The sequence below is a fragment of the Piliocolobus tephrosceles genome, chromosome 11 (assembly GCF_002776525.5).
Source record: "Piliocolobus tephrosceles isolate RC106 chromosome 11, ASM277652v3, whole genome shotgun sequence".
NCBI classification, from domain to species: Eukaryota; Metazoa; Chordata; class Mammalia; order Primates; family Cercopithecidae; genus Piliocolobus; species Piliocolobus tephrosceles.
In genome coordinates, this window is record NC_045444.1 from 76,208,555 (window position 1) to 76,221,520 (window position 12,966).

Below are 12,966 nucleotides of genomic sequence, written 5' to 3' on the forward strand. Positions count from 1 at the left end.
AGTGAGTTGAGATCCTGCCACTGTACTCCAGCGTAGACAACAGAACAAGACTCAATCTCAAAAACAATACAAAATGAAACAAAATAAAACAAAAACTAAAACCAAATAGAATTTCAAGAAATGAAAAAAAAAAAAAAAAACAGTGACAAAAATTAACCCAAAGCATGACCTAAGTTGAGAATCAGACATAGCTGAAGACAATTTATAGAACTTTCAATTTACAGAAATTATTCAATATGCAGCACAAAGATATAAAGATGGAAAATATGAGCAATTAAGAGACACTGAAGGTAGAATGGGAAGGTCCAACATATGTCAGAGAGAAGTTCCAGGAGGAGAGAATGGGGGGAAGCAATAGTCAAAGAGATAATAGCTGAACAGTATTTATGTTAGATGATAGACATTAATCCGCAGATTTAAGGAGCTCAGCAGATTCCAAACAGAATAATTAAACACCCATACCTACACATAAAATTTTAGAGCACCAAATATAGGAAAGAATATTAAAGAAACTATAAAGATTACCTACAAAGGAATTGAAGGAATGGAATAATATCTTCAAAGAGCCAAGGGAACATTCCTATTGGTCTAGGCTTGAAAAGCCAGCTAAAATATTTCAGAAAGAATGTCAAAGAAAGTTGTGTTTAGAAAAAGAGTGAGTTTACCACTTAGATCTTAACAGAAAGATTACTAAAGAATGTACTAACTGCAGAAGTAACTTAAATCTAGAACAAACGAATATTATATAAGAAGCACTAGTGAACAAAGAAATTAATATTATATGTGAAAAAGAGAAACATGCAAAGCAGTTATTTAAAATATGAGAAAATAAAATGAGCAATGTAATGCTGATAGACTTTAAAACTTAGGGAAAATGGGAAATCTTCTGGAAAAATACAGATTTCCAAAATTGACCCAGCAAGTATGAAACTTGAATATATGAAGGAATAAAAAAAAAAAAAAAAAAATCCACTTTTCTTTTTTTTTTTTTTTTGCTGAGGTCTGCTACACTTTTGCAAAACAGATTGTTCCTATCTTATATAACCTGTTCCAAAGACTAAAATAAATGAAGCACTTTCCAATTTATTTTACAAAACCATTATAACATTAATACCAATACAGGAGAACTGTTTAAAAACTATAGGCTGATATCACTCATGAACATCATACAAAAATAAGAAAATACATATGCAAACCAAATCCTGCAATATATTAAAAAGAATTACAACCAAGTTTGGTTTATTCTAAAAATGAATAAATGGTTTAGCATTTGAAAATCTATATAAGTTATCACATTAACAGATCTAAGTACAGTAACCATTTGCTTATCTCTACAGATGGAAAAAAGCATTTAAAAATCACCCACTCATAAAAAATATCTTAGGAAACTGGGAATAGAATGGGACTTCCTTAATCTGATTTTCTTAACTGCCAAATCCTACAACAAACATGGTAGTAATACATTGTAGTAAAACATAGAAATATTCCCTTTAAAAGCAGGAACAAAAATAATTCTGCCATTGCTACTACTATGCAATTATAGCCAGCAAAAAAAGAAAAGAAAAGAAAACTGAATGACCTGAGGGCTAGAAAGGAAAGACCAATTATTTATTTGATGGAACATTGTCTACATCGAAAATTTTTACATTACAGATGATGTATTAGAATTATTGAAAGTTCAGCAAGTTTGGATACCATCCAAAATATAAGAAAAATATAGGGTATTAGTTTGTTTTTCACACTGCTGATAAAGACATATGCGAGACAGGGCAATTTACAAAAGAAACAGGTTTATTGGACTTACAGTTCCATGTGACTGGGAAGGCCTCACAACGATAGTGGAAGGTGAAAGGCACGTCTCACATGGCAGCAGACAAGAAAAGACAGCTTGTGTAGGGAAACTCCCCTTTTTAAAACCATCAGTACTCATGAGATGTATCACGAGAACAGCACAGGAAAGACCTGCCCCCATGTTTCAATTACCTCCCACTGGGTCCCTTCCACAACACATGGGAATTCAAGGTGAAATTTGGGTACAGACACAGCTAAACCACATCATTCTGCCCCCTGGCCCCTCCAAAATCTCATGTTCTCATGTTCTCACATTTCAAAACCAATCATGACTTCCCAGCAGTCCCCCAGAGTCTTAACTCATTTCAGCATTAATTCAAAAGTCTACAGTCAATAGTCTCATCTGAGACAAGGCAAGTCCCTTCTGCCTCTGAGCCTGTAAAATAAAAAACAAGTTAGTTACTTCCTAGATACAATGAGGGTAAAGGCATTGGGTAAATACAGCTGTTCCAAATGGGAGAAGTTAGCTGAAACAAAGGGGCTACCGACCCCATGCAAGTCCAAAATCCAACAGGGCAGTCAAATCTTAAAGCTCCAAAATGAACTCTTCTGACTCCATGTCTCACATACTAATGCAAAAACTGAGTTCCCATGGTCTTAGGCAGCTCCGCCTCTGTGGCTTTGCAGGGTACAGCCTCCCTCCCAGCTGCTTTCATGGGCTGGCATTGAGTGTATGCAGCTTTTCCAGGTACACTGTGCAAGCTGTCAGCAGATCTACTACTTTTGCTCCAGTTCCCAACAAGTTCTTCATCTCCATCTGAGACCACTTCAGCCTGGATTTCATTGTCCGTATCATTATCAGTATTTTTGGTCAAAGCCATTCAACAAGTCTCTAGGAGTTTCAAACTTTCCCACATTTTCCTGTCTTCTTCTGAGCCCTCCAAACTGTTCCAAACTCTGCCTGTTACTCAGTTCCAAAGTTGCTTCCACATTTTCAGGTATCTTTTCAGCAGTGCCCTACTTTACTGGTACCAATTTACTGTATTAGTCCATTTTCATGCTGCTGATAAAGACATATGTCAGATTGGGCTATTTACAAAAGGAAGAGGTTTATTGGACTTACAGTTCCACATGACTGGGAAGGCCTCACAATCATGGCAGAAGGTGAAAGGCATATCTTACATGATAGCAGACAAAAGAAAAGAGAGCTTGTCCAGGGAAGCTGGACAAGGGAAGGCGTTTTCAAGACCATCAGATCTCATGAGACTTATTCACTGTCAGGAGAACAGCACAGGAAAGACCTGCCCCCATGATTCAGTTACCTCCCGCCGAGTCCCTTCCACAACACATGAGAATTCAAGATGAGATTTGGTGGGGACACAGTGAAACCATATCATATAGCATTGCTGTATAGTCTCTTGTATCCTGCAGCTCGAGCTCCTGAGGTGCTCTGAATGTGAGGGACTATCTCACTAAGAGCATGAGGCACTCTGATATGGAAGATTAGGGCCTGACCTCAGTTTCACTGACAGCAGAGTAACTAACACTTGCTGTGATTTACAAGATAGAGAAAAGGTCCAAAATTTGACATTAGAGAATTAGGTAGCCAGGCTTCTTATGAACAAGTAACAGGGAAGCCAAGTTGGATATTTGCATTTCCTATTCCACCACATTTTAGGAGAAGATGTTTAAGCATTATGAAATATGATCAGCTACTCCCTCAGTGAGGTAATATGCATTTGCCTTTGGGGACTTGGGTTAGCATGACTCAATGTGGTAACACTGATTAGGCTTAGGTGGTTTGGGCTTAAGATACAGCATATTAGCTGGATGCTGTAAGAGTAGAACAAATGGCTTTAAGTGGCAAGACTTATCAGATGTGATTCTGTGGGAGAAATATTAATAGCCTTAAACTGGTACAGGTTGTTTTGAAATTAAGCCTGCCAAGACACTTGTTTGTCCTTGAAGAAGAGAACATAAGCAGATAGGAGCTGTTCAAATGTATTTTTGCAATTAAAAGTAATGGCAAAAACAGCTATTACTTCTACACCAACCTAATGTAACAAAAATATCACAGACTGGGTGGCCTTAAACAACAGAAACTTATGCCCAGGTTCTGCAGGATGGGAAGTCGAGATCATGGGCGACAGCATGATTGGGTTCTAGTGAGGGCTGTCAGGGAGCCAGGGCAAGCAGGCTGTCTGGTTTCTGTTTTTATAGGGGTGCTAATTCCATCCTGAGGGCTTCACCCTCATGACCTAATTGCCTCCTAAAGTCCCCATCTCTAAATATGATCACATAGGGTTTCAACATATGAATTTGGGAGCAGAGGGGAACACAAACACTTAGGCCATCATAGACTTACAAGGCTGATTCCTAGCTGAGTTATTATGATCAGATGTGGTATAGATTTTCTCCGTCAGTGGCATATTGCCAGGAACATCAACTTTGGAACTGGAAAGAGACATACTTAGCTCTCTGAACTGTTGTTTCATTTTTTATATATGCATATATTATTACCTGTTTTTCATGGTTTCGGGTTTTTGCTGTTGGGGATTCAATCCAAGCAATGGTAGTTTCCTTATGTTTCTGTCTCCTCACCTGCTGCCTCCCATCCCCCATCCCCAACCAGGACCCAAAGATGGACTATGTCATATTGATGGGTTTTACTTTTGCTCTTAGAAAAGAGCAGATAACTGATATTAATCATAGAAATTCCTATGAAGCTTTTTTTTTTCAATGAGACAGCAGCCTAATTGTTCACATGTAATCTCAAATTGGGATGATGTATTGTGATAAAGAGGTTAGATTCACTATTTTCTCATCACTTTACGTAAATTAGATGTGTAGAGTCAAACTCAGTTTTCAGATCAGGCTGGTTGGGAGTCTGGAATGGTGATAAGAGACTGTGTACATTGAACTTCCTTGTACATTAAAACTGGGTAGTCTTAGATCAGATAAAGTAGCAATGTCTCAAGAATTGAACTATCTTTGGAACTGAGCTAACCACTCTCTTGGGAAATAAAATTTTAATTTAACTATCTGATGGGTTCCCAGGAACTGTCTTTAATTGGTGGCTAGTCCTTTAAATTGAGATGGTAATTTAGTTCAAAACCAGGAAGTATATTTGGGTTCTTAGAAAGACCTCTAGGAAGCCAATCAAACAAGCACCTTGTGTCCTTTCATATAGAGAATGGGTTATCCATAAATTGCCTCTTGTAACAATAATTCCAATTCTTTATTACAAAATGCAAGTAAAATAGAAAAAAAGTTAAAAAAAAAAAAAAAAAACAGTGCAATTCTCATACTGTTTCAAATATTTTACTGAAGGTGAAGGAAGGCCTGAAAATGAGGCCAAAAGAGGTGGGAAAACTGCACTAGTAGCTCATTCCCACCTAAGGACCCCTTAAAATGATCATGGTTTTCTTAGAGGCAATTCAAAACTATTCTATTCAACTTTTCAAAATGAAAATCATTTTACTGGACTTTTTTTCTGACTACAAGTATAATCAATCTGTGTTGTAAACTTTTTTTATAAGTTCAAAAAATACAAGCCTTTCTCTAAAATTCTTAGTTCCCTCAGTCTCAGCTAATAACTTTACCTCGCTTTACTGAGCACTGATGTGATTCCATTTTTTTTCAACTCTATTCAATAAATATATAATTGGTGGATATTTATTTCTCTTTTTTTGGCCAGAAAAAATTTCATATTACTGGAAATACTTAAACTCAATGGACAGTGGTTCCATTAAGTTTTAAGAGCTTCAGATCTTGGTAGTTAGTGGCAAGAATATCCACAAATAGACTAAGTTTAGGGCGGGGAATAACTTGCTGGGGAAAACAAAACATTTTCTTTGATTTCTTTGTTATTGTCTTGGGCATTGTGGTAGGCCAGGTCAATATACTTTTTCATCTGGATTTCTGTGGCATGATTGGTTCATGCCACTGATCTCTACCCACATGCTCAGAGTTGCCAGATTAACCCTAAATCTATTCAAGAACAATTTTTTACATCATTTTTACAATTTAAGAACCTTCAGTGGGTGTCTGTTACTTATCTTAACAAATCACCCTAGCTTGGCACCAGCGGGTTGAACATGCCTTGCTAGTTTATTCTCTCATAGATTCATTTTTTCCTGTCCATATGTGTTCTATCTGCTCTATGCTCATTGCCACACCTGTTCTTTGGCATAGGCTATATGCACTCATTCCCTTCTTTCAACAATTTAAATGCTAGGATTGCCTCATGGTTCAGATCCAAACTTGCCCACTTCTCATTGACCTGTTATTTGCATTTTACAGTATTTTCTGTCCTCTCCCACTATTATGCATTTACTAGTTTGTTTGCTTATAGCTACACTTTAGTTATTTTATAACTATCTTATCTCTGTGGCTGGCTGTATGTTGGAATTGCCCATGTAATATGAAATATAATATCCATGGTATAGATCCTTGTCCAGAAATACAGAAAACCTAGAAAATATCATTGTTCAGAATACTTTATCACCCTATTCAAGCCAAATATTCTACCATCAGAAGTCTACCAGTTTTGTTGACAACCCATCATTTTTCCAAATCTCCACACCTTTACAATGGATACTGCTCATAATAATTAAGGGATTAGGAATTAGATAGGAGGTTTGCTGCCTAGAACTAGGGCCAGATTTAGCAGGCCATTCTGAGGACACCTGAGATGTTGGAAAACAACATAGAATAATAGAATGAGCACTGGCTTTGGACTCAGGCCTGGGTTCAAATTCAAGTTCTAGTACATATTAACAGTTACCTTATTTTTTCCATTTTCTCATATTTAAAACAGAAATTATACATACCTCACAATGCTAATGTGACGATTAAATGAGATGGCATGGCCGGGTGCAGTGGCTTACGCCTGTAATCCCAGCACCTTGGGAGGCTGAGGCATGCAGATAACCTGAGGTCAGGAGTTGGAGACCAGCTTGGCCAAAATGGCGAAACCCCATCCCAACTGAAAATGCAAAAAAATTATCTGGGCGTGGTGGTGGGCACCTGTAATCTCAGCTACTCTAGAGGCTGAGGCAGGAGAATCGCCTGAACCCTGGAGGCAGACGTTGCAGTGAGCTGTGATCATGCCACTGCACTCCAGCCTGGGTAACAAAGAGAGACTCCATCTCAAAAAAAAATTAAATAAATAAAATAAAAATGAGATGGCATGTGAAGGGCTGTTATGGTTCTCAGCACATAGTAGATGCTCAATAAGTAGTAACTATTATTATTACCTCTAAGTTAGAGTTAATTCTCCACTATATCCAATAAGGTTAGCAGTTAGGTGAAATATCACATGCCATAAAATACGACTACATAGATAGTTTCTTATGTTGAATTATCTGGAATTCGTGAATACCAATTCATTCAACAGTTGGCAGTTGGTTTGCTTTCTAAGGAAAAATGTTCAAAAGATTGAAAACTGCCTCCTTAGCCAAGGACCACAGCAGAACTCACTCTGTCCTCATAGAGGGCATACACTGTAAGATGTCAAGATAATGCCTGTAGTCCTGGGATGAATGCATTTCAAAATGCCAAGTGCACATGAATTTATATTGTGAAACAACTCCTAAAATGATAGAATCTTGGCTTTGAGAAATTTTATTCTTCTTTGTAAAAATCTCCCTCATAGCTTCCCAGATAGATCATCTGACTTCTGGTTGAAGGGGAAGCTCACCATTTCACAAACCAGACCATCGTCTTCTAAGTTATAACCAATGGACAGTCTTCTCTTAATTAAATCCAGAACTTCCTGCTGTAGGATACAGTAAATTCCTCTTCAAAGTTTAGCCTGTTAACTTCCTTTAAAATTCAAGACGGAGAAAATTGTTAAGTACAATGAGTTCTGAGTTCCTCTCCAAAGAACCAATATGTCAGTATGTTCAGTTTCCCTGTTCTTTGTTCTCCATCTTAAAGTCTGACTTTCTTGTTCTTTACATCTCTTTGCCCCTAGTTTCAGTAAACAGCCCCCTCCTAGCCTCTATCACCTGCTCTGTCCTTAGTCACCTGCTCTGTCCTTAGTCATCCTTAGTCACCTGCTCTGTCCTTAGTCATTCTTAGTCACCTGCTCTGTAACCATCCTTCCCACCAAAACTACTCACCCTGCCACTCCGGCTCCTACCTTTGCTCTCTTTAAAATAGCCCAATCAGAATTAGCTTAGACTGTGTGGTCCAACCCTACCCAATAGGGGAAATACATAGCAGTAGGGACTAGCTGCATTAGGAATAAGCCCCCTTCCCCTCCCTTGTCTAGTGTGCTTTCACCATTGCTCCATCTGCAAAACACATCCTTCTATAGAAGTAAATTGCCTTGCTGAGAAAACTTTTGCCTGAGTGCTATTTTCACCTGGTGGCACTGAGCATTTACTTCCAACACTGCCATGACTTCTTCCTGCTGGTTCTAGTACTGCCCATCAGAGCAATGTAGATTAAATACAGTCCCTTGTCCATACGAATACCCCTCAGATCTCTCTTCTCATTCCCCTTAACTTCTTTAGGATAAATATTCTAATGTCTTCAGTTATGTGGCTATGCCCCTTTCAAGGTATATTAGTCAAATATTTAATTTAAAAATCATGAGCTAATAAATGTGTGAGAGTCCATAATTCCAGGGAGAAGCTAAACTATTTTGATCAAATTGGGACAGATTGTTTTTAACAACCAAGGCAGTGAGACAATGGAAAGTGACTCATATTGAAAGGCACATATGCCCTAAGTAAAAAAACAAAACATGCAATATAATATGAAATTTGAAATAGTAAATTTTGGACCAATGGTTACTGCAGTATTTATCTGATTTTTAACTATGTCTTATATTCACATTTGTAAGCAAATAAAAGCTGGCCCCATCTTAACGCCAAAAATGGTTATCAAAATAAATGTAGGTGAAGACTTATAGAAGTTTGGATTCATGGGCCTAAGCAGTAATGCTTTTCTTCTCTGTTTAAACTGAGATGAAATGATATAAAGCACCAAAGCAAAGAATCATGCTCAACTCCACAAACATTTCATGCCTTCCATATGTTGGGTGCTGGAAATAAGTACATAAGATACATAGATTACATAGAGCACATAGTTCCTATCCTCAAGATGCTCAGAATTTGTTTGGGGGGAATGGTAGAACAAATATAGGTAACTATAAAAGACAACAACAGTAACAACAATATCAGAAGCTTCTTTATTTCCAGGCATGTCTACCTCTTTGGGGATTGTTAAATCTACTTATACCATAGAAATATAGTGTCTATTAATGATTTAAAGATTTCAAAATGTATTTAAGTTCAGCATAAAGATCTTTTGACAGATCTTGTATAGGAACATGAGGCTTGTTTACTGACAGATGCACATCAGTAAACTTAAAGACCAAACTCAACAGAAAAATGAATGCAGAACAACTTTAAGAAGCAAACAAGTGATAGGAAATAGACTGACAGTATAGTTGACAGCTTATAGAGTTGTAAATACAATGAACAGAACTGGATTATACATGACACAGTTAGGAGATACTGTTCCACAATACTCTCATGCTCTGCATTAAACTCTTATTTGGAACTGTTCCCTAGTTTGGGTTGCCAGACATTTTTACACTTGGAGAACCAGAATGGGTCTAGAGAAGGCTGACAAATGGGAGTAAAGAAAATTCTGTGAGAAAAACTAGATAATTTTTTTTCTTCAGGAATGAGAAGCTTGGAGGGGCTATTTGATTTTTGTCTTCCACATAAGGAAGATAATGTCAATCACTTCTCACTTCAGTGACGTAATGAATAAGACTACAAGGGCCTACAGTACCATTTGGAAAATTTAATTCATAAGAGCTTTTAATCATATCATGATATATATTAAAATATTATGGGAAACTGTCATGGTTTGAATGTTCTCTCCAAAATTCAGATGTTGCCGATGTGATAGGATTAAGAGGTAGGGCCTTTAAGAGGTGCTTAGGCCTTTGGAGCTGTTCCCTTGTCAATGGGATTAAGACCTCTTTAAACGAGGCTTTTTGCAGCATTTAGCCAGGGTTCCCCACCTCTGGAGGATCCAGCCCTCACCAGAAAACCTACCAAACCTGCTGGTGCCATGATCTTGGACTTCCCATCCTCCAGAACAGTGAGAAAACACATTTCCGTTCTTTATAAATTATCTAGTCTCAGGTATTCTGTCACAGTAGCACAGAATGTACTAGAACAGAAACTCTGCTGGTAGGTTTACATTTTCACTTGTTTGGCTGTACCTATACAAGGTTATCTAATGATTTCCAATTTGATACTGGGAAAATGGTAAATAAGAAGAGGTCTTTCCGACAGTGTCATTAAGGTTCACAGCAAGGTTTTAAAGCCTGCTTGGGCATAGAAACAACTAGGAGTAGTAAAAAAGAGTTCAGGAAAAATTTCGGGAGTAAAGGATAAGACATCATTTTCTCTTTCTTTTCCTTCCTTCCTCCCTCCCCCCCTCCCTCCCTCCTTCCTTCCTTCCTTTCTTTCTTTCTTTCTTTTTCTTTCTTTCTTTCTTTCTTTCTTTCTTTCTTTCTTTCTTTCTTTCTTTCTTTCTTTCTTTCTGTCTCTCTCTCTCTCTCTCTCTTTCTTTCTTTCTTTCTTTTTCTTTTGACACAGAGTCTCACACTGTCACCCAGGCTGGAGTGCAATGGCGTGATCTTGGCTCACTGCAACCTCTGCCTCCCAGGTTCAAGCGATTCTCCTCCATCAGCCTCCCAAGTAGCTGGGATTATGGGTGCCTGCCACCACACCTGGCTAATTTTTTGTATTTTAGTAGAAACAGGGTTTCAATATGTTGGCCAGGCTGGTTTCAAACTCCTGACCTCATCATCTGCCCACCTTGGCCTCCCAAAGTGCTGGAATTACAGGCGTGAGCCACCACATCCAGCCAAGACATCATTTTCATACCTACTCCTAGTTCTTCATCAAGAAACATTTTCAGGTGTCTTGAGTTACAGAAAGTGTTAAAGAATCAATACACCATTTTTGCTTCTGAATTTTTAAAGTTTTGTATGCTCAAACCTTAATTAGGGTCTGACATGAAAATGTGTCTGTTGCCTACTCAGAGAAGATATCTGGGCCTCTCAGCCAAATCCAAATAAAATCTTAGCAAATATGAGATAAGTTCACTGTTTTGGAGAGATCATTTTAGATTGAACACACAAAAACTAGCACATAAAACCTGGATCAATGAGAAATATATGTAAGAAATAGCCATGTTTTCCAATAACCACTAAAAGTTTTTTTTTTTTTTCCCCTAGACCAGTGGACTATTATTATATGAGAAATGAAGAGGTAGAATCTCAAAATGACTTTCCTCAATGGTCATACCTATGCGCTATTCTATCAGGGTTCATATCCCATAATGGTATTTTTTTTTTCTGTCTCCTCAGTAAGTTTATCTTGTTTGCATTTAAATTTTCATCTGTCCGCTCAGTTGGCTTTGGCTTTTTATTTTGTAACCTGAAATAAGTTCTGGGGGTAGGGGTGGAGGTGGTGGGAGCAGGTGGGGAATTAGTGTCATTTTCTATTCTTTATAAATCTTTTCTGTGATTTGCGTTACCTCTCTCTAGCGTACATGAGTTCTCTAGCCTCCATGTGAATGAACACTCGCAAACTATGCCAACCCCCTATCCAGTCCTCACCACTTCATTATCAGAAAACAACTGAGACATTTGACTCTCTGATATGCTTGTAAGAATCCCAGGGCCTGGATCCTTCCTGACAGGGTCACATCATCTCACTGCTTAGAGTACTTTTAGAAAGGAGGTCCCTTCTGCCTCACTGGCATAACCTCCCTTGCTTCTCCCAGAGGTGCAAGCTCTGACTGGTCTCCCTGAGGCAAAAATGGAAGTTAAAGATGCTCCTTTAAGTAGAGAAACCAGTGGAGGGAGTCAGCTATGTACCTCTGTGGTCTGTCTGATGTGGAAGTTTTATGGGGCCGGGGATGGAAATGGGAGTTCTTTACAGAGCAAAGAGTAAGTGAGTGCCTTGATTTGATTCTGTTAACTGCAAGTTTACTATTTAACATGCAGTCCTCAATCCAGCTGAGTATTTCTTTCCTGTCAACAGCATGGACCCTAGGGTGAGATTGCTTATGTTCAAATTCCAGGATTTTATCATTGCTGTTTTTATGGCTTTTACTTCCATGAACTCTGGAGAAAACAAAACCACTAAACACTTGCTAGAGCCCCTCACCCTAACCACATTCGCCTCAGGCCATCGCTGGGTCCTTCCTCACCCCAGCTTCATTCCCCAGCTTTTAAAAAGTTGTATCAGCACTTTCAAAATCCTGCAGTTGCTGTCTGCCACTACCAGTTTGAGGAGTTCTTGGTTCCTGTCGCCTCTATCCTTGTTCAAGCCCAGGTGAGGACACAGGGGCAGAAATGCTGTGCCATGACTCCCAGTTCTAGGCTGGGCGGCTGGGAGGAGAGTCAGCTTTCCCGAATCCCAGCAGCAGAGGGCGCCATGTTCCCTCGACGCATCTTCCCTCCAAGTCTTACATGGCACCATCTTGACCAGAAGCATGGCCTACAGTCCTGAGGAGAGAAGTCAAGGCTGTTTTCCAGGCCCAACCCGCAACGACCTGCTCACACTGGCCTGGACCTGAGGGAGGCCCCACAGAGAGGAGAGCGGAGAGCGGAGAGGGCCGCTCACAGAAGGGTGGCAGTGCCGTCTCCCCACCAGCCCCAGGCTTGTCCCCCCTGCTCCACTTTCTCCAGTGCACACCCATGAGGACAGCCAGACAGATGGCAGAAGTCACGGGCTAGGTCCTCCCTTAGTCATTCCTGCCAGACCTGATCGCCTTGGCCAGCCCTGAGATGGTGAAGGAAGGGTCCGGCTCCAGCCTGGCAGGAGCAGCCCGGCGTGGTGTGTAGGCCTCTCTCCCTCGTGGCCCGCTTCATTTGTAGACCAAAGGCTGACTAGGACTAACACTTGGTCCAGTTTGTTCTCAAACTGAGTGAAAGAAATTTGCAAGTTCATGGGTTTCTCTTTTGATGGAGGCCGGAGACCTTGTCACCCACTTTTTCTTTCCTTCTGACCTGGTAACCGGGAAGTAAAAAACACAAATTTCTAAGTGTCTCCTCTGCCTAGATCACATCAAGAACTGACACCGTCTCCTCAGTGTGGAACCCAGGGGTCTCCTAAGGATGATTCCAGC